General features: G+C 37.4%; 1 protein-coding gene across 4 annotated transcripts in view; it reads left to right on the top strand.

Moving 5' to 3' along the window:
* The window catches only part of ankrd12 (ankyrin repeat domain 12), a 59,376-nt gene that overhangs the window by 630 nt on the left and 36,179 nt on the right, over positions 1 to 22,567 (top strand). The gene's annotated exons all lie outside the window — the stretch shown is intronic.

Raw genomic sequence — 22,567 nt, 5'->3', positions numbered from 1 at the left:
TATCATTTGTATTTACCCCAGAGTGCCTTCACATTACACATTGACTCATGTAAGTAATTTCGGGCAGCCGTTAATGACACTGTGGCTCATTATGTTTACTAACCGTTGCTAAGTTGAAATTTTAGCGCTCAGCAGCATACTGCTGCCTGTGCGTTCACAGCAAGCACGAGCGACATTTCCATGAAGTGGGCGGTGTTTTCTGCAATTATTTCATCAATAACAGTGTTAATTTACACCCAGTAGAGTTGTAGCAATGATGGGGATCGAATTTAGTGCAAATATTGTTATGTCTGCCGATTCTGAAAGCAACTAGCATAGCTTTAATAACCAGGAGCTTGCGCCTCCCAGCCTAAGGCTGTGACATCTTGGGGGTGTGTTGCCTGATACAAAAGCTGCCTGTTTTTAGATGGCTGTCCGTGCAACGACCGCTCGGAACCAACAGAACGTCAACCTCGAATATAAAATGCATAAATCCAAAGTGCTTTTTTGTACAAACGTCGGCTATAGAGCTTAAATAATGTTTATTTATCCCGTTCAAATATAAGCATGATAAGAACTGGTAGTACCCGTGTTCACAAGAGGATTTAGATGTTTTTTGTCATGAACATTTACTTGATTATATGAAATTATAAAATGTTGAGCATCATTATTTTTATGAAAAAAATGATTAAATAGAAAACAGCATAGTCCCTCCATTCACCTTGGGTTCTGAGAGGAGCAGCATTAGTCCTGAAAATATTTGTGGCTTTTCCTTGTTTAGGAGAAAGAAAGGGGTAGCTTGAGAGGGTAAGATCATGCCTGTATAGTCAGAGAAAAGGGGAAGTGGCAACCATTTTTCATGCGTTATCTTTTATAAAATAACCAATCTGTGCTCTCCCATTTCTGATCTCCCTTTTGTTGGCACAAGGGAACAGTCTGTCTTTGTGTTTCAGGGCACAATTTTAAAAATATTGATGAAAAAAAAAGATAGATTCTTGTCATCAGTATCTTGAAAATGCTATCATAGCTGACTCTTACATGATCCTTATTGTCTAAAGAACAAGCTTGCTTTGTTAACATCAAAAGTATTTCTAGACCCAAAATGCAATAATGATATAATCCACCTCATATTCTTCCTAAGACTTTTTATTAAAATAAGAGCTAGATAAATCAGCTTGTGAATCATAGTCTGCCACAGTAAGTGTTTGAATAAAACACTCCTCAATACCAAAATAAAATTATCTGTTTTGAGATGTGGCAGTCATGAAAACTTAACAGTTTTTGCCGTTTGCTATTGTAAATATCACTCTGCTCATTGTGTGCTGATCTAGTGGTTGCATCAGTCTGGGTTTTATCTTATTAGTCACCACATATTCCCACATGGTTTTAGGTATACTCACTTGGAAAGCTGTTTAGCTGGATTTTTCCCACAGAGATGAAGTGTCTTTCTGATTATAATTTGAGGCCAAAATTATATCTTTTCACCCTTTTGATTTTATTCACCTTTACTTTAAATGGACTAATGGATAAATGGTACTTATGTTTATGTATGTGTACTAAAGTTAACACAAATTGATATTAAAAATCAAGTCACAGTACTGTAAAAAGTTGTAATCTGACCCTCAGTGACCAGGAGATGAACAGTCAGTTGTGCTTTACAAATAGTGTGTTCCAATTGTTTTTAAAATGTAGTAGTTGAGCTCACACAAGAAGAAGCTTTGCTTGCCACATGGTGTCAACAGCTGTCAGGATGCCCCTTATAGAAAGTGAAATAGAATATGTGAGAGTAAGTGTTTAAATGTATAAAGTTGGCACTTCATCCATTATTCATTATTATTTTAGTAGTCTCTAGAAAGGGATGGCAATAAAACCAAAATGCTGGTACTGATAGCCCTCACAGTTCAGACACTACAGACACCCTCTCTTCATTATCAAAAGTATGTTTTCATGTTGTACTTGTCGGTAAACCTGTAGCATCTTTTCCACTGCATAATAAGGCTCAATTAAGCTCAGCTTGACTCTGTTTTGTTATGAGATTTATTTCTCCACTTGATTGTCCTCAGCAATCGGTAATCCTTCAATTTTTGTAGGATTCTTGCTGATGATATTGGTATCACTGCCTGAAAACGATATGCCAGTATGGTGAAATAGTGCAAAAAAGATAGTCATCATCCTTTGAGCACCAATTGTTTTTGCTGGCTTTTACTAAATACACACAAGTTAAGTGGATCTTGCTGCCATGATTATAGGCTGAAAAATAATCTGTTTCATAAATCCTGTTTATTTTGCATCAATTTTATTTTTAATTTTAAAATATAAAATCATTTTAACCATAGAGGAATTTTGAATTTTTTTATCGCTGCATTTTTAAACAGAAATAGCACTATAATTGACTAAAGAAATGACAAAAAAAATCTGTCCTTTTGAATTGGTGTCATTGTGCAAATCAATAACTAGTTGGAGTTTTTGTGACTGCTTTAATTATTATTCATATAAAACTAGGATTAACTTAAATACCCCACTCAGATGAAAATGTTTCTTAGCAGGCATTAACTAAAGTTTTATTGTCAGCATCTGTCATGCCTACTTTAAAAAATATATAGGTTAATTTATTTTCAGAGTTCATCTTATCCTTCATATGGCCTGGGAAAATCCATTTATTGTTGATTTTTATAAAGTTTAAATTAAAATGTATATGAAAATTACTCATGCAGTTCTATTAATATGTTAATTACAGTGCTTTAAATCTGAGTTACACCTGCTGAAGTCTACATGTTTCTGATGTTCTGTTAGTGTTCCACTCAGTGTTAAATGTTTACTTCACACAAACGGGATGAAGCGAAGATAACATTCACTATCTTGAAGCTCTAGATAGACTGAGAAATCTTCTACTGAGTGACTACATGATACTCTACTACTGTTTATGTTGTACATAATGCCAAAGGGTAACCACAACATCGCCAATTGTAAGTAACACTTTTATATTTAACTTCCAACCTACTCCATGTTTAGTTCAGAAACTCTTCACTGATAAGATATCCCCCTGTTTTTAATAGTTGAGTTTACTTCAGCATGTAGTGCTGTGTTTCACACTTTAACAGATACATTTTTGCAGTTAGGGGTTTCGTCGTCTTGGATTACTCCGTGGTCATCTTTGCTGTGATGATACTGGCCTCACACTTTAATTTCATTAATTTCATTGGAGGATAAAAATGTTAGCTGCTTGGTTCCTCTGTCATAGCAAAGCTAATGTAGCATAGTCTAAGAAGTTGTGCTGCTAACAGGCAGCTGGGCAGCTAAAGCACCACAGGTGGTCTTACATTGTTTTTATCCTGTGCAGTATGTGGCAAAAGTAATGTTCCACTATCTTATTTGCCAGTAAGAACAGAAATACTGCACTGTTGAGAGGCCTTTAGGACTAATTAAGCATGGCATTTTAAACAACGGATAACCATGGCATCATGTAATTGCCTCATCCCTACTTAATACAATGATTGTAGTAACTATCATTAGTAACATTGCAGTCAATAAAATACTTTTTGCAGAATGACCCTTGTCCCACATGTGACAGGACTGTGTGCCAAGTCAGTGGCTCAATGTTCTGGAATTTGTTGTGGTGGTGGTACAGTAAATTATAAAAAAATATGGTTCAGATCCTACTGCAGTGTCAGTTATCAGATCAATTTATGGTCCAAAAAAGTTTAAATTAATCCATTTTCACTTACTGTTATTATGGATTTTTTTTTCTTGTAATTTTGCAGCCATCTGAACCTGAAATCACCAGGGAGTGCTTTACAAGAAAATTTGCTCCAAAAATTAAATAGGTTACTACATGGATCTCATAAGAGACAGCTGTCATTGTTGAGTCTGCCTAGAGAGACTGATAGAATTGTATGTGTATCACTGATAAACCAAAGCGTATTATTGATCAGGAGTAATTTGGTGTGATTAGAATGGCATCACGTCCTTTCTTCGTTTTAAGTCCTTATTCGGATGCTCTCTGTCTTTCCCTCTTCTTCTTTGGCACCCTTGAAGTCATAAGTTTAAACATTTATATAATATTTAGTGGCCTCACTTCTGTGTTACCATCTGTCACTGTGGGATAAAAGGCTCCATCATGTTTAGGTATTGTAGAGGAATACCAAGTCACGCCTAAGCGATTACCAAAGTGAAACACTGAATGAAGTTAGAAAAGAACTACACTGAAGCCAAAATCTCTCATTGAGGCAAAGAGACTGAGGGTTGATTTACTGAAAAGCCAGTTTACAGTAAGAATTACTCAAGACTGCCTCAATGGGATTGTAGCCTGAACCGATAGTTGTAGGGGTTCAGGACCCCTCGATCCCAAAAATCTTTTGTTTTATATTGTGTAGTGTGTCTCATTGAACAACAATCAAGGACATGTCTGAGACGTCTCACAACCTCCCCACAGAAAGTTTAGCATTGTTTAATTTCTTCAGTGACATTTACCAATAACAGCATAGAGCGCTCTGCATGCACAGCAGTCACACATATATATAATGTATAAATTTTGATGTGTGCTGCTGACCTCTTGGCCAGGTCACCCTTCCTTGTAAAAGAGACCTCAATTAGAATGGGTCTTCATGTGGTTAAATTTAAAAAAGTAAATAAAGCAAAGTAAAAGAGGAGTGATGAAGTTGTTGCCATGAGATGGAACTATGAGACAGTGGAAAAGCTTGTTGAGCTCTGGCAACAGCATCCCTGCTTTTATGATGCCTTGTTGAGGGACTAGCAAACTAAAAAAAGAGAAATGTTGGAGAGAAATAGCAGACACAATCCACCACCGGGGGTGAGTAACTACTGTTTGCAGTAGCATCAAGCTAGTGTATCATTCCTTATAATGTCTGGATGGACAAACAAATATAGTACAGTAAATAAAGCATGTTTGTTTACAGTTATCTTTCCAGTTGTAGTCTAGTCCAGCCCCTCTTCCTTCTAACATTTTAGTCTTGAGGAGTGGTCAGATAGCACCATGTATCCTGACATGCCTGTCAGTCAAATCATTGCACAGATTTATGATTCTATAATCATCTGACCAGGCAGAGTGACCATCTTAACAGAAAAAAAATGCCTGGCCTTAACATTAATAGATTCAATGGCAACAAGGTAATCAGTTTGAGATCATAACTCTCTGACTTACTCATTGTGGGGCTGGGCGATATGGCCTAAAATATATAGGTTATCCCAATATATTTTTGCTAAATCCTGATACACGATATACATCGCGATATTTTGAAATGTCCTCCAAGTGGCTGTATAATGTTTAATTCAGCCCCAAATGGCACTAGTTTGGTGATTGAAATAGACTGTTCTGTTGGGTTTTTAATAAATTTGTATGCCAAAAGGGTAGAAATCAATATAAAGTTAAATTTAGCAGTTTTATTTTGAAAAGGACTTCATTCAAACTTTTACTAATAAATCTAAAATACTTGAATCATGAAATACTCTGTCTTTTACAGTGTATGGAAATTTCTGAAATGTTTTCTGTATCATGTTTACCATTGCTGATTATAAATTGATTATTTTCCTCATTAAGGGTGAAGCAAACCTTCACAAAACTCACCAATCCTGCATGCAGCTGATGGCCAAAACCCTGCAGTCTAGTCCACCATTCAAGCCAAAACCCTGCGGTCTAGTCCACCATTCAAGCCAAAACCCTGCGGTCTAGTCCACCATTCAAGCCAAAACCCTGCGGTCTAGTCCACCATTCAAGCCAAAACCCTGCGGTCTAGTCCACCATTCAAACCAAAACCCTGCGGCCTAGTCCACCATTCAAACCAAAACCCTGCGGTCCAGTCCACCATTCAAACCAAAACCCTGCGGCCTAGTCCACCATTCAAACCAAAACCCTGCGGTCCAGTCCAACATTCAAGCCAGAACCCTGCGGTCTAGTCCACCATTCAAGCCAGAACCCTGCAGTCTAGTCCACCATCCAGGCTCACAGCTTCGATTACGTTAGTCTTGTTATCTATGCTGATGAACACTGGACCATTTTCTGACAAGTTCATAACATGAGAGGGTCTTTAGAGCTTATTCAAGAAGCTCTCCTGTGTGATCACGGGGGAAAAGGTCGTTTTGAGGCAGGAACATTTTAACTTGTCGTTGTCTGTGTTTTGAGCTGTTAGACTGAGATAAGTCTCTGTAGTTGTGGAGGTGTAGATCACATTTGTCCTCTGCTGGGCTGTCTTCTCTCTGACATGTACGGCTCTGGCAGGGAGTTTTCAGAAAAATGTTCATGCCTGGGCAAATTCAACAACACTGGGCTCATGTCTTTAGCGATGTGTTGTACTACCGCCATTAACTCAGCATCATCTCACAGCATATTTTAATGATTACCGCGTGAGTTCAACCTCTTCCTTTTAGAGCTGAACGACTGCTGGATGACAGATCCAGTGCTGTTTCTCGTTGTCCGTCTAAGACCGCTGATAACTAACTGCTAACTTGCCATGCTGCTCTGTTTACCTCCTTACTTCCCCCATGCCTCTTTGTCCTCCGCTGATACAAAAACGCACATGTGTGGAGAAGAGTTTTCTGGATGGGCTCTCTGCTGTGAGAGATGCGTTCAGGGACAATGGGAGAAGCAAAACTCCAGTGAGAAATGCATGCTGACGGCTCACAACTTCTGCATAATTTATACTCGATCTTTGGGATATAGTCATTTTATACATTGTGCGTGGCAAAAGCCGCGATACATCAAGTATACTTGATATATCGCCCACCCCTAATTCACAGTGTATTTTTATTTATTTTAACAACTCAGATTGGTCTCACAAGCCAACAAAATACGATGAAAAAACACATTTTCAGTGGGAGGCAGGTCTGAACTCCATGCAGACCAGTCTAGTACCTACACTCTTTTACTGTGAAGCCATGCTGTTGAAACTTGAGCAGAATGTGGCTTGGTATTTCTGAAATAAGCAGAGACACCGCTTGCATATGTTGCTCCAAAACCTGAATGTACCCATCAGTATTAATGTTACCTACACAGATGTACAAGTTACCCATGCCATGGGCACTAAAGCCTTGTTTCTAGCATTCAACAGCTTTATGTCAGCTGAAAGTGCTTTTTAAAAAAATAACTACATATTAATAATGTTAACCGCTGTCAGTACAGATCATCAGCTGATGGAATACGTGTACAGAAATGTTTAGAGTTGTAATGGTACATTAATATGTGAATATATCTAGTCTAGAACAGTTTATACGACAAAATACAAAAGTTTAAGAGCTGTACTGTGAGAATTCGCCACATTAAAAATAATCTGATCTGGTTTCAAAATAGGCTGTAGCCTGAAGTTTAACGGGCACGTTCAACAACCACAAGTTACCTAAAGCAAGAGGTAGATGAATAACTAGATAGAGCACAGAGAATAAAGTGATCTAAGGCTTCATATTCACAAAACTTCAGCGTTAATTTCGTTTCACATCCATCGTGGATAGACCAGGCTGTGTGCCTTCTTAATATCAGGTTGAGATAAATGGCAGGAAACTTGATTGTGGTCAGATCTCAATATCCTCAGACTAGGAAACAGTTTGGATCTCTGTCTAGTCCAAATATCCTGATTAATGCCGACATTAGTCCGTTTTTCTCCCGTTTTCGCTGCTCCTGACAGAGACTTCAGAGACTGTTCTGCAGCCTGAAGCCGAACAGCTGTGTCGCGCGGACGTGACGTCAGTACAAACCCCTATTGTTGTGTGTGTAGCTCCACCTTTTTGGGACAGACAGGTAAGATTGGTACCCCTACGGAAGGGTGCTGAAAAGTGGGATGGTATGGGTTTTTGGAACCCTTTCCAACTTTTGCTCTATGGAAACACAAAAAATGCGTGCCATTCCACACTGAACTGAGCCAGGCCGCTTGGTGGAAACGACCTAGAATAAACCCCAAAGAGCATCACATATGCTGGCTTTTAAACTTTGTGTTGCTAACAATGTGGGTGATCCTTTTCTTCCTTAACCTGGAATACTCAACCCCAAAATAAACACAATTTCATGACAATTGAGTAAAAAAAGCGTTAGAAAAGGACCACTCTCCTATGCTGATTTAATTTAAACAGATTTACTTTGACCCTGAAAACGACCACAATACAACAAATTTTAACAGGGCACATTCAATTTTTTTTATTTTTACTTTTATTTTTTTTTAAGAAAATTGTTTTGATGTGAGAACTAAATTTTTAAAATAGGCCCACATTGCTGTAAAGGTGCACAGAACACATGCACAGGTGTACAAGAAAGGAACAACCTTACTGTCATCATAAGCCACGAACACCCTGCCGTATGTTGGTCTGACCGTGGAACACAGTGAACCGCAACTAAAAAAAACAGCAATAAAAGAAAAATAACAAAATGTACGCCCACCCTTCTCATATTGTATATGCAAGTATATTGTATTGCCGCCATTTGTCACACATGTTGTGTGAATCAGGCAATCGGCAAACAGAAAGCTTTGCTTAGAAGATGTTTTTGGTTTTATGGTCCCAGCACAGAGCTTTGACTCTGAGTTTGTGTGATACAATCAAGTTAACATATACAGACTACAGTAGGCTGTGGGATATAGTTACTAACTGAAAGCAGATTGTTACCACAAGTAACACATGCATACAACACCTGCTTCTAGGGGTGCACAAACCATCATGGTGAGGGGAGAAAATACTTTCATTTGCACTATCTGCACAAAGTTTGTTAACTTTTTTGATTATCTCAAGAGATAATGTCCTAAATGGTGTTTTGAGAATCAGACATGGACAAGAGATCAGACACAGTCCAGTCAGCAAAGGCAGATGTAATCCTGTTATACACGAAGGGAGACAGGGATTTCTGCGAGGTTCAGGCATCGATCACTATCGGAAAAATGTTTAAAGCAGCATGATCATTGATAGTGCATTTATTTACATGAACTCTATTTGAAGTGATCTCTTCCTGTACCTTTCTCTGTCATCGTTCAGTAGTAGGCAGGTGTGACTGTGATACTAACATCGCTGCGCTGTGTCCATTAAAACGTTTTCCTGACCCCATTTTGATTTGAAATAGAACATGGTCACCACTTGACTGCAAGGCCATGTACCACATAAATCAATCCCATTCTGGGTTATGTTTAAATTTACTCATTTTGTTATTTTTACCAGTCTATAAACAAAACTTCAGGAATTCTGTTATATACTGTATTACTGCATATGAAATGATTCCAGAGGCTACGTGTATAAAGCTGCAGCTGTATGAATTCTGCTTATAATCGGGGTGGGAATCACTAGTGGCCCGATGATACGATATTATCACAATACTTATGCCATGATTCGATATTATTGCGATTTTAAACATTTTGCAATACACAGAGTATTGCGTTACCATAAATTGCCATATATTGCTTTTGATACCATTTTTTTCAACTGTTAAGCTGATTTAGCATTAGTCCTGCCTACATTTTCATTGTATTGCCGCAGTGTTTTATTTTCATGCAGAGTTCTCCTTGCAAAACCCATGTGTGTTGTCTATGTTGATTGTGCACTGCTTGCACTCCTAATGTCCTTTTTCTGGTGCTGCCATATTTGTTGTACTAACTTTTTCCTGCTGCATGACCGTCACCTCTGCTGACCTCTGCTGACCTCACTGGACAAAGGGCACCACGGCAACATCAAGAGAACAGTAAAACAAATTATGCTATATATCCAGTATCATAGACTTCAGTTCATATTAGCAATTAATTTGGAAAAAATAAATAAATAAATAAAAGATACTTGGCAGAAGATACGATACAATGTATTGCCAACACAAAATATTGTGATACTATGCCGTATCGATTTTTTCCCCTCACCCGTATTATAGTCCATGTTTTAGAATAAATATAGCTGCAAAAAGTGTGCCTGCTGAACACTAAAATAGATTTAAGATACAAAGAATAACAGAACATACTTAGTTAAATGTGTTTGTAGTTCCTGAAGAAACACTGGTGACAACCTCTAAGTTCTCTGTAAAAGATGCTGGGAGCAGCAGTTTCTTTTCAAGTACCTGCACACTCTTAATTTCTCTCTCTCTTTGTTGGCAACAGCTTTGCAAAAAGATAACTGGACTAATGTAGCATACAAGCTAACCACAGCTAACGCTAACAGGCTAACTGCTGCTCATACAAGTGGACTATATAGGCTCTCTGCTACAAGCCCATTCACTAACTTCATTCAAGTACCTGCATTTCAGTGGACTCAAACACTTCATCCACTTTATGTAGATGGCAGCGGATGTCTTGAAGTCATTCTTTAACAAACTGAATGTTCATAACATAACCTATTAGCTCTTTTACAAGCTATCAAACTTGCTTAAAATGAGGCAGTTTTATGAAACTGATTGTATACAGATGTGCCAGCAACTGGCCACTGGCTATCCTCTTTAGAAAGGATGGAACAATTTGTTCATTTATTACCTGGCTCAGTCACAAAGAATGTCGGGGATGACAAAGTTAAAGCTTTATTTATACCCTTAAAGAACCAGGACTTTAAGACAACGAGGCATGCATCATCTCCCTCAGCTGCTCTCAGCATGTGTTTGCTTCCATTTTCTAAGTGGATGTGACGTCATGGTTATTAATCTTAGAAAAACGTTTTAAAACCGCCCAAAAACAAATTTACTTTTTTTTTTTTTTTTGGTCAAACATTTTTGGTCTTAACTTTGTTTGATTGGCCAAAGATTATCATAGATTACAGTTTGGGATGAATGTAGGTAATCTATGAGCACTAAGTAGAATGTTATTGGCTGCTTCTTTGTATGGTTGAAAGCATTTAATTTGTCCATCTTATAGTTTAATCAAAATAATAGGTGAAATATATACTGGACCTGAACAAAATAAAAAACTGTAATAATTTAGACAGGTTTAGACTGCTACATAAATAGATAATAAATAAATAATAAATTCTGGTACATATAGCACGATAGATTGCATCTTCATTGGGGGGAAAAAACCACTGTTTACTTGGGTCTGTACAATCTTCAGTTTTTTTTTGTATCTGGAAAACCAAGAATTGATGGAAAGGGTATCTCTACAGCACTGCTGTCCTTTGCTTTAGAAATGCTTTTGTATTTACTACCATCAGAGAACTGCAGGGTTTTCAATCTGAAGATGGTGCAGATTTGATTACCTTGGTTTTACAGTCCAAGTTTAGCAAAATTAAACAATAGAAATAAGTTCAATTGCATTCTAAAAGCCTAAGAGTTTTTTATGTTTTTTTGCTACTCCAGGATTAACCTTAAAACTGAAAATCTAATATTTTCCCCATCTGTCTCTGTAACATTCAGTGCTGGCATTTATTCTTTGATCTCATCAGGATGCTTTGAGTGACAAGTCCTGATGCATAAAATAGCACATTCTCTCTGATTTCTGCCAGATCATGAAATTCAGATGAGGGGAGGTTTGCCATCACATCAGTTTTATGTTATATGTGCAGTTTGGGCAAATAGGTCATAAAGCAAAGACAGACAAGAATGTGAAAGTGAAGCAGATTAATGAAAATTCTAAAGGGGCAGGTAATTAACTGTATAATGTAAATAAGAGATGCAAGATGTTAGATTTTTTTTTCACCAATATCAAATATGCAAATATTTCAAAATGCATTTTTGCTAATACAGATCCTCTTTAAAGAACACAAAGTGTCTAGTACTAGAATCAAGCTGTTCCTCTTATTTTGACACTTTGTTTGTTTTAGAATGGTACATAAAACAAGACGTACCATTTGATTCAACAGTAGATGTGTGTGTTTTTTTTAAATATAGACATTCAGCCACTAAAACAGCAATTCTGTGGATTACATGTATATTACAGGTAAAATGTCTCTAACAGTAAACACAAGATTCATCTGCCTTTTTTCAGAGCCACAACCAGCACTATAACACTTTGGTGATAGACATTGAGCTCTGCAGAGCACTACATGAAATTATGACTGTTTTTATTCTGCATGTACTTCTAAATTTACAAAATTTCACCTTATGAAATAACATGTTTGTGGGGTGGTGCACTAAGATAATCAAGGGAAAGTGCTTGAAATAACAAAACCTAAATTTTCAGTTCTCATACCACATTTTAAAGTTTTAGGTTGAATGCGCTTTAAACTGTGCAAACTTGATTTTACATTCACCAGATGATATATCAGCAACATCAGCTGAAATTTTCATTTCTGTTGATTTTGGTAATTTACTTTTAAGCCATTATCTGCCAGTTAGGGTTGAAATTATTTGTTGTAGTTGTGGATATACAATCACAAAATTAGTCACTAAAGGAGTTAATTGCGTGTTTGTTACATCATTGTGTGTGTTTTTCATCTTGCACTCATACCTTTGCTGAGGGTTGCAACTGCAGCGATTGTGATAAACAGGGAAGGAAATCATAGCAGAATTGCAGTGGTTAATGCCACACCATCACTAGAGGTTTTTTAGATGTATTCCATAATTTATGGCGGAGTTGATATTTTATGTTTGTGAGCCTAAGTAAGACAAAATCTTTTTAAATGGGGTGTGAATTTAATTTCTGTTAAGTTTACAATCTTGAGAGAAACAACTGGTCATTATTAACGCTCTGTTTTTCCTCCTTCTTAATGTAACTCAGGAATTAATCAAATCACAGGAACAGAGACATTAACTGTAGCTGTATTCTCTGTAACTCCTGAAGGAATTGTTAATTATCCATAAATAATTAAAATCAGTGACTGTTTCACTCAGCTAGAACTGTAAACCGTTTACCTGACTGCCTCTTTCCCTCTCTCTTCTTTATTAGTAGGTGCAAAGGGTTTCTAATATGTTTTATGTCAGCTATAAATACTGTTATTTCCTATAAAGTAATATGCCTGACTCAAGCTCAGACTTCTTAATCACACACTCGCCAAAATATTGAATTAAGCCTTAAGGTAGTGTACTACCCAGCCCATATGGTGGAAGCGAGTGAATCCATACAGATAAACAGATCCTACTTGGATGTAAGGTGGAGAGGAGTGTTAGAATGTTTTAAGGCTTTGTCTCCTGTAGCTTGAGTGTCTCAAGCTCAGAGAGAGACTAACAGATAGATAGATAGATGCTTTGTTAATCCCAAGGGAACTTCAGCCGCAGAGTGTTGGTCTGTGCCACTGTGTGCACACAGCACGACTCACATGCATGTTCAGGTTCACTGCTGAAATTGAAAATGTAATGCTTGTGGGGCAAATCAGTATGGCGGTAAAGATTTGACTATGGCGGAGTACCATATTGTAGGTAATTGACAGAAAACACTACAACAATCATGTTTTTTTTTGAAGGAGTTGTCAGAAGTACCACGTTTTTCATTGATTTAATTTAATTTTAGCACTGTTTTTACAGTCAGCCTCCCTGTCACTCTATATGGCAACTTCTCTGATCACATGAAACGTCACAGCCCACTTCTTTGAATCAACTTGGGCTTAAACCAAGCAAGTCATGAGTTATGACTGAGATGAAAATGAAATGAGTAAAGAAAAAGACTTCAGCTGACCTAGGGCTGTTGGTTCAGAGTAAAACTCATGACTTAACTTATCTGTTTGTAAGGCTAGTATTTGCAGCTGATCTATGACTTATATAGCCAGAATATTAGTTGTAGATATTGTTCATATCTGCTGATATGGATAATTAACTGTTAAGCTAAAATCTGCCATTAATGATAGCATGCTGATAATATTGTGCATCCCTAGTCTAAACAATCCAAACCATTCATTTAGCTACATTTTTAGTCTCTCCTCATTCTTTCCCTGAAAACATTGCATCTTTCTCTCCTCAAATTAATTTTCTCTGCTTTTTGCTTCTCTTTTGATCTCTTCTACTATTACAATAAACAGTTGGGCAAACTCTTATTATTAATTTTAAAATTGTATGTCATTTTTATTTATATGAACTAGGGATGGACAATATTGGATCTTTGCTGATATGCCGATATTAACAGATTCATTTTAGCCGATATTTAAATATGTTTTATATAACTAAAAATTCAGTCCTTTGAAAACAATTTAAGGTTTGAGGATGAAAAAAGAGACTTTTTTCTTAAAACGCACTTTAAAGTTTAAAGAATGAGGATGAATATAGTAAGAGATCTCAACTTACTTAGGCCTGTTGGTCCAGCCTTAAACTCCACCGATTTTTAAGTATATATGGCCATGTATTGCCACTGATTTCCTGAATTGATTTGATTCCGATTCTCAAGGCCTCGATTTGATTCGCTTCTTGATTCAATTCTATTCAATATTGAAAAATCCTATGTTGCTTCTACATTTAAGAGATTCTCAGAGAACTTAAGCTGGAAATAGTATAAAGTATGTTCCAACTAGGCACATAACTAAACATTTCAGGGTTTGCATCAAAAATTGACCCTAAGCTAGTAGTATTCCCGTCACTATTTTACCTCCATGTGACACATCCTGGATATGGTCTTTTTTGTTCAGTTTGCCTCTGTCTTTGTGGTGTTTAAATCCAAAATGCAGTCAGGTTTGGAGGTTCCTTCAGTGGAGCAGAGCTGCCAGGCTCCATCATGTTTGTTTTTACAGAGATAAGTCACTTATTGCATGTCCAAGTTGAAACCATTGTTGTTAAATTAATAAGAATAAGAATGAGTAAATTTGATAAATTTAACTAAATCTGATTAGTCCATTATAAATAATTACACGGAAGCTGAAATGTGGTAGTAGTAGTAATAGTCACATTTTCAGACATAGTGCATACAGTGTGGTGCTTTAATGTTTATCTGTCTACTGTCTGTGAGGTGTGTACTATAGACACACACCTATGCTCTTTTATTAAAAGGCCCACAGCGCTTATAAAAAGAAACATGCGTTATGTTATCTGTCATACTATGTGCATTGTATGTTGTTGTGAATGTTATATTTTGCTAACTTGATAGAAAATCCACATGAGATGCATATTTGTTACTCATCTCTCTAAATGACTGAGCACTCCGTCATTTCCCTGCTGTAAAGGCGGGGCCGTGCGTAATTTGCATGTGAAACGGAGGAGTAGGGGGTCATAAAATTAAGCACACTGTACGGAGCGGCATATACGGGGGTTTCACAAATCAGTCTGGGTTTACTCCTCTTAAACGTAGCATCTCACACGATCACTGTTGTGCGTGTGAGTCTGCCCGGTCTGTAGCAGCAGCGGCTTAAGTGCTCTCCACCTGTAGAGCTCCGCTGCTCGCGCTGCACCAGTGGAAGTTTTATGTTTGAGGAAGAGATATCCAGCTCGTATTAATAACGTGCCCAGATATCCAAAAATAGATGATTGGGCATGAGATTTAAACCTTGTATCAGTCTAAACGCTTTTAGAAGCCAGTGCCAGTCAACTTTCATGTTGCATGAGTGACGTAAGTCTGAGACTGGCAGTGCAAGGAGCCGACAGGAAAGAGAAAAGGCATTAAAAGATTGATCTTTGAATTTTATGGATCGATATCGGATTAAAAAAAAGGAATGGATCCAAATCGGAGAATCGATCTTTTGAACCCAGGCCTAACATATAGTTAGGATACTGGTCTAGTTGACTTAACCATTTGAGTATCCAGCAACCAGTTGACAATCTAAATATTTTTGTTGCATCCGTACTTCCTCTCGATTGTTTGTATGTTGATGAAATTGTGCATCTCTCTTTTAAATTTACTGTTTAAACATCGTCCTTACAACCTGATGTGCCATCAGACTAATGGATAGGTCTGTTATATTATTTTTGAGCCTTTCTAAGATTTACTCCGTCAGTGAAGGCTTTCATCGAGAGGACCTACTTCATATATAGCTTGAAAATCATACCATTGCCCCCATAGACTATGGAGGCCAAATTTAAGCCTCTTAGTTGGAGAAAAGCATGTTGAGCAAGGTACTTTTCAGCTCAATTATGTAAGAACGTATAGAATTCACTAGTATGCTGAAGGTGTGTCCTTTTCATGGAAGAAGTTTTTCTTAGTTTTCATCAGTAAGCTATTAAATGTTTCTTTTTTCTTTCAAAATAACATTTTTGTCCATCAAAAGACCTTTACCCTTGTTGACGTCTTATTTTTAATTACACATTAAATGCACAGTATGTTATCCAGGGGGTTTTTGTTCAATTCAGTAACAAAAAATGGCATGGAGAATAGCAGAAAATCATGGTAATGACCCTTAAGATAATAAAGTCATCCATACATTTGCATGTTTTGATGCACAATCAATGGTGTGGAATAGTTGTGATCATAAGTCAGCAGCATAAAATGATTGAGATACAGCAACGGGGTCGCAGTTTCCATTTTCCTATGTAGTAGTTATTGACATAGCATCCAGTGCTCCAAAGGCAACAACAAACTGGCCAGCACATCCAGTTACAACTCAAAAGAATTCAGGATTTCTCCGACTTCGAAAACTGTTGGAATATTTGAGTTTATATAAGTACTCCATTTAAAATATATATTACATGTAGTTATTTATAGATTAATTTAGACATAAGTGAAAAGATTGTACACATCATACCTTTAAGTAATATTAAAGAAAATTAAAGGCAACAGGATTAGAAACTGACCTTAAAAATCAGGTATAGGTGCAGTATTGCTGTGAATTCAGATGAATGAAATTTAAGTATTATGAAATTTAGCAGTCATCATTCTACTCCCAAAAGCAACAAAGGTCATGCCAGGTCTGTAATGAAGGGCATTTCCCCCAATTTGAGCCTCAGCTTGCTGAATATGTGTGTCCTTTTTCATGAAAAGGATGATTCCTCAAGGTGCTGTGTTGAAGACCTTTGTCACTGATGACATAGCTTAGTTGGTTATGACAAGTGTGGACTAATATTTTTTCTAGGCGGTCAGCTACATGTATATTATGACTTGAAATAAAACTCAAATGTTGACCTTTTGCATAATTCTGGAGAATGGTTCCTCATTTTTTGTTTTGAGTGATCACGTCAGGGCAGTATCTTTAGGGAAATCCCCCAGAACAGTCAGAGTTTTCATTTTGCTCACTTTCTCTGCTGTGGGAAGAGCAGTACCTCTTTGGCCCTTTTGTTGCCTACGTAACTTATAATCAAGTTATTTGTTTGAACCATTCTAAGATGATTGTGTTAAAAATAGAGTAACATTTAGCTAGGTTGTAATATTTGGGAAAATCCCCAAAACTGAGCTAAAAACCAGGGATCATCTGTTTCCTCTTTTGCAGGCAGCTTTAAACTCTGATACGCTGTATCACTTTCCTTTCAAGCTTAAAAACACATTTATTGAGTAGAAGTTCAAACAAGACTGTGAAAGCTCTTGTGCCGTTTATGATATGAAGTGCCTCCAGCCAGGCCTGGGCCTATCTGTGCTTCACTCCATCAGCCATGTATCTGCGTCTCCAAGAGGCCCAGCAAATGTGCATAAAGTGCATGTGTGTATGTCTTTGTGTGGAGAGGGTGGAGCCTGCTGATTACACAACATGTGCTAGCCTTTGCCAGCAGCTGAATGTGTGTGCAGTGCAGTGTTTTTGTTTGGTACGTTGGGTGCAGTATCTCGGTGTGTAACGGCTGATGCCTTTGATAATCTGCCATGTGCATTTGAACACTGAAAATTCGAGAGCCTGCGACCTTCCTGCAGAAGGATACAGCATGACAATGCAGAAAAAAAGGAGGAAGGGTTGTAATAACACAGCATACCAGTTTCTAAATACTTAATGAGCCCTTAAAGATTTCTTTTATGAATGAGCAGTGAGGGAGATACCAGCAGGGTAGTTTGATAGTTTAGTGGTAAAAAGACAATTTGGTTGTGGTTTTCATTCTTCATTACTGGGATGCTTCTGCTTGACTGATGAACAAGAAAGCATTCATATCTTGTTTACTGTAGCTCTTATAGTAACCATGCTGTCTAAGGGCAAAGCACCCTCCTGGTCCAAATTACGTTAATAATATATAGCCTATATATTTTTAAATCACAATACTATAAATTGGTTTGTTGCATCCCTCTTTCTGCAAAGGATTAAGCAGAGACAAACATTCTTAATTTGACCTTGATCTTTGCTGTGGAAACGTGATCAGATTTGGTGAATCATTGATGGTGACAGGAATTAAAATTCACAAAGCCTCTGTGCTGTGAGATCTTTGTTTTGTTTTATGTTAATAAAAGGAATTTTGATCTTAAAATAGCCACATCTATGAAAAGTGCAATATGAGATCCACTGTGTACAACAAAATCAAGTGGTAAACCCCCTTTTAAGACAGATAATTTTCACTTAATTAAAGAAAGAGTGCCCTTTAGATGGTTCTGAAAAAAAAACATTATATTTAGAGCTAGACATAACTGACAGGTTTTTTGATGAAGTGCTGAAAATGCATCAGCTCTAGAACATGAATATGGCTGGAGATAGTTGCTGCTAAGGAGTTTAGACCACTACATTTTTCTCTTTGTTAAATGTGGGTTATGAAATACTTAAGTAACTCTACGGTCTCATTTGGGCAGTACACACTGAAACATCTTAAAGAAGAAAAGTAATATGGCTGAGGGTAAAGAGGCCTCAAAACTGGAAGAGCAGACATTTTTTTAAACCGTTGCCTGGCCTGCTGGTGCAGACCCAGCCAGGGAAAAGTTGCAACACCACTGCCTGTTGACATTTGACATGAATAGTGCCGTGTTACTCCCACTGACCCATTTGGTTTGTCATCCCAATTGCAAAGAAAGAACTGTGTACCAACTCAAACTTTATTTTCAGGAACAGACATCTGAAGGACCAGCAAGGTGACCATCCGACTTCACCTGATGTGCTAGCCATAAGACACCATCAGATTAATTAGTATAAATGTTGTGGGGAATCTGTTGCAACTAAGGATCATTAATCAGAGCAGTGATTGAAAAAATGAATGACAAAGATGAAGTAAAAAAAAAAAAATAACAGCTGAAGTTCTAATATGTCTAAACATGTATTAATTCAGGACATGTGTTGTAAGGACACTGTGTAAAAGGCACTGAACAGAAGAAGGAGAAAAAGCAGGAAATGTGGCTCATATTTTGAACTAAAGAAAAGAAATTGTAAATAATCTTTTCCTACACCAGCCTCTTCTCATATGGTGCAGGCATTTCATTCTTTGTATTTAATGAAATGTATTTTATTAGAAGAATCCAATATCTTATATCTGAGACAGCAGTGTCAAATACAAGGAATATGATAGTGCTGGAGATAATATCCCCAGGTAGAACTAAAACTTGGTTAATTAATTGAAATTAGAAAAAAAATATTTTTAAGCATCCAAGCAATTTAATAACTTTGGGCAGTTGAGCTATTGGAATTGAAACAATCTGAGGAGGCCACCTTGGGCCCTGAAAAACTGATCAGTTTTCTTTGTATTCTGTCAACGTAATGACCAAGTGATCATAGTGTTTCCCATACAATAACAGTACTTTGGTAGTAGTGTTTACAATCCTGCCCTGCCTTGTTCTGTACATTGAATCTTTTGTGTTTCTCCTCTTTTGATGGTTGTATTCATCAGCAGTACGTTGTGTACAGATGGTCATATAACATAACCCACCTTCTGTAATGTTATGCTTGATAGTCCACAGTCATAGCATGTGAGCTGCCTAGGGGAAGGCTTATTGTTGTTGAATTGGTGTGTATCGCAACCATCACCCTAGAGAGCTAGAGTACAGGGTTATTTCTGCAGGAAGAAGCTGAAGAAAAATGAAACGGCAGCATATAGCACCTTATTTTTAACATGAGATAAGGCATGTCATTTGGTGCATTCACTAAAGTGAAACTTTATTAGGTGTCTCTCAAGCACAGGCAGATGGTGATTACATACACATGGTCTGAAGGTATGGGCTATATTGTGAGCTTTTTTTTTTTAAGAAGATTTTTTGATCTTATGCCTTTATTTGATAGGACAGCTGAAGAAAGACAGGAAACATGGGCAGAGACAGTGGGGGAAGACGTGCACCAAACATGCACTGTCTGACACTGAGAATCGATCCAGCAACCAGTGCATTGTGGAATATAACCACCGCACTTGGGCCGCTCTAACCAACTGAACTAAACCTTGACTTGATTTCAATTCACTTTGGTAGAGACAGGATGCATGCGGTCCTGACAGAATGTATGTTGAGAAATTACACACAAGTGGGTCTTGTTAATTGTTAAAGACTAAAGCAGTCACCTTACATATGTTTTTATCTTTAATTCTAAGTAGTTATTGTCTTGTAATCATGTGTTTGTATTTATTTTTATATTAAAAAAACACATAAGTACAGGCAAGTGCATGCTCATTAGCGCTGAGTCATTTGTTATTCAGTAGCCTACATCATAATGAAATTTGAATTATTTATTGTGCATCAAGAGTTGCTACTTTCATTTCTACGCTCAAGATTACCAGCTTGGATGAACTGACATCACTGATTTGGTTGATCTACAGCTAAAGTGCAGGATTTTTTTTTTCTTTTAATGACCAATTGATTGTTTGGTGACAGGGTGTAATTTTAGTTGTCAAGTTTTTTCTGTGGTTAACTACAATCCTAATATTTAGTGTAATGCATGTATGATCTGTATTACACTCATCAGCATGGAAGGGGGTTTCTTGCTCTTTTAATCAACTAATGTTGTGAGCATGCTATTTTTTGGTAATAATTTTTTGGGTGAGTGCAGTATTTTGACGTTCAGCTGGTAGTTGTTCATAATTAATGTGTACTGCACAGAGGCAGCTAATCAGTTCAGTGTGTTAAGTAAGACTATATGACTAAGTGGTGGGCAGTAGACCGGTATTAATACCGTCACCGGTAAAATTTCTGCCACAGAATGGATTTCTGCAACACCGTCATCACAGGTTTAAATGCATACACTGCTGTGATGCACGCGTGAGGCATATCCACTCCCACAGCTGGTGGAGCGAGTGATTTGTGACAGACAGCTCAAGCTGAGTCCAGTCATTAGCAAGTTTAGCTCTAGTATTACATGTAGCCAGGGGACTAACTGAACGTCACCCACTCTTGCCACTGTAAATAAGCATGGTTAGCAGGCAGAACATGTGTTCTTTTCCCTCCAAATTTGATGGCTGTACCACAACAGAGTCAGTGTGCCATCTCTGTCAGTCTGCCTTGGGCTTTAACACAAGCTAAGTGCAGCTTTGGCTGGTCTTGGTTTGTCTAGAGACTAGGACTGAACGATTTGGGAAAATAATCTAAAAAAAAATATGGCACTGGAATGATAGCATGATATGCAATGCATAGCAAAAAAATGTTCTTAACGGTATTTTGACACAAATTTCAGGTTAAAGAAATATAGCACCTTCTGCGATTTGAAAATTGCAGAAGGCCATATTGCGGTTTAATCTCATTTGTGATTAATTGCCTAGCCCTAGAGACCATATGCATCTCTACAACTTACAATGGCTTAAACAGCCATTTAAAGGTGTGTTTTAACTTATGACTTTCTTTTCTAAGTCCACAATGAGTCAAAGATCCACGCTGCAACGCTAAATGAGTTCAAAGAAGATGATTTACTCTAGTTGTATGAACTCACTGGTACGACAGCCAAAGCTAAGCTCAATCAATGCTAAATACACTACTTCCATGAAGCTCTTCACAATAAAAGACTGAGGCTGTTATTTTTCTAAAACGCCTTTATTGTCAACGCCCTCATCAGGACATGTGCTCAAGTCATTAGCAGCTTAACACAACTCAGCAGGAAAGATGAAAACGTGGAGTGCAGTTAGAAAGAAGATAGAGAGACATTAAAAAAAGAATATTTTCTCTGTTCTCCTGTATTTAGAATTAAATTGAATATTGTTTTAATGTTAGAAGGGGGTTTATAATACTTGAATTTTGATTTTAAAGCATAATCTCTTTTTAATTTTTAATATTGGGATATAATACAGTTACTGTCAAAGGCGAGAAAAATACTGTGATATCAGTTTTAGGCCATATCGCCCAGGCCTAATGTGACTTATCTACAGTGTCTTAAAAGCCCAATAGTAAACACACTGAAGTGAAACAGTGTCTGATCTTGATGCAGCATGACTTTATTTGCTCAGTAGGCTTTGTATTCCTCACAGCCTCAAGACTGCAATGCTGTGTCAACCTTTACACGCTGGCCTCGCCGTGGCTACTCTGGCGCTGCAAAGCTGTGGTTTTGGCACAGTTAGGGCAGCCATGTGTTTCAAGCCTGTGATCAGATTCACATCCCATCAGGCCTAATAGGACGTGGCAGGTGTGGATGGAGTCATGTCTTGAAAGTCATAATGAAAGCTGACACAGCGTTTCCCTCACAGTTTATTTTTCCTGCTAGATGCTCTTATGGGGGTGTCTTGAGACTGTGACACTATGTTGGTGCTGTATTGTTTTTTTATAGTCGTGTAGGTGGCCTCTGTGTCTCAAATGGCTCGAAAATAAATCCACAACTTGCTCTCTGTTGAGTTGAAGATCATTTCTTCTTTCAAGACATATATCAAAGCTTTCTTCAGGATGTGAAAGCATAGAAGTCATTGGCCATGAATATGGTAATGACTTGATAACAAAAAAGAAAAACAAACAAAAAAAAAAACCTAACTTTTTGTTCACTTAACACAAATGCTTTCACACAATAAGGTATTAATGTTTCCTTGAAAGTTCAACAGCATTAGGTCCCAAGT

This window comes from Cheilinus undulatus, linkage group 13 (genome assembly GCF_018320785.1).
Source record: "Cheilinus undulatus linkage group 13, ASM1832078v1, whole genome shotgun sequence".
NCBI lineage: Eukaryota > Metazoa > Chordata > Actinopteri > Labriformes > Labridae > Cheilinus > Cheilinus undulatus.
The sequence above is the reverse complement of the archived record's forward strand: the minus strand, read 5'-3'. Positions and strand labels throughout refer to the sequence as shown.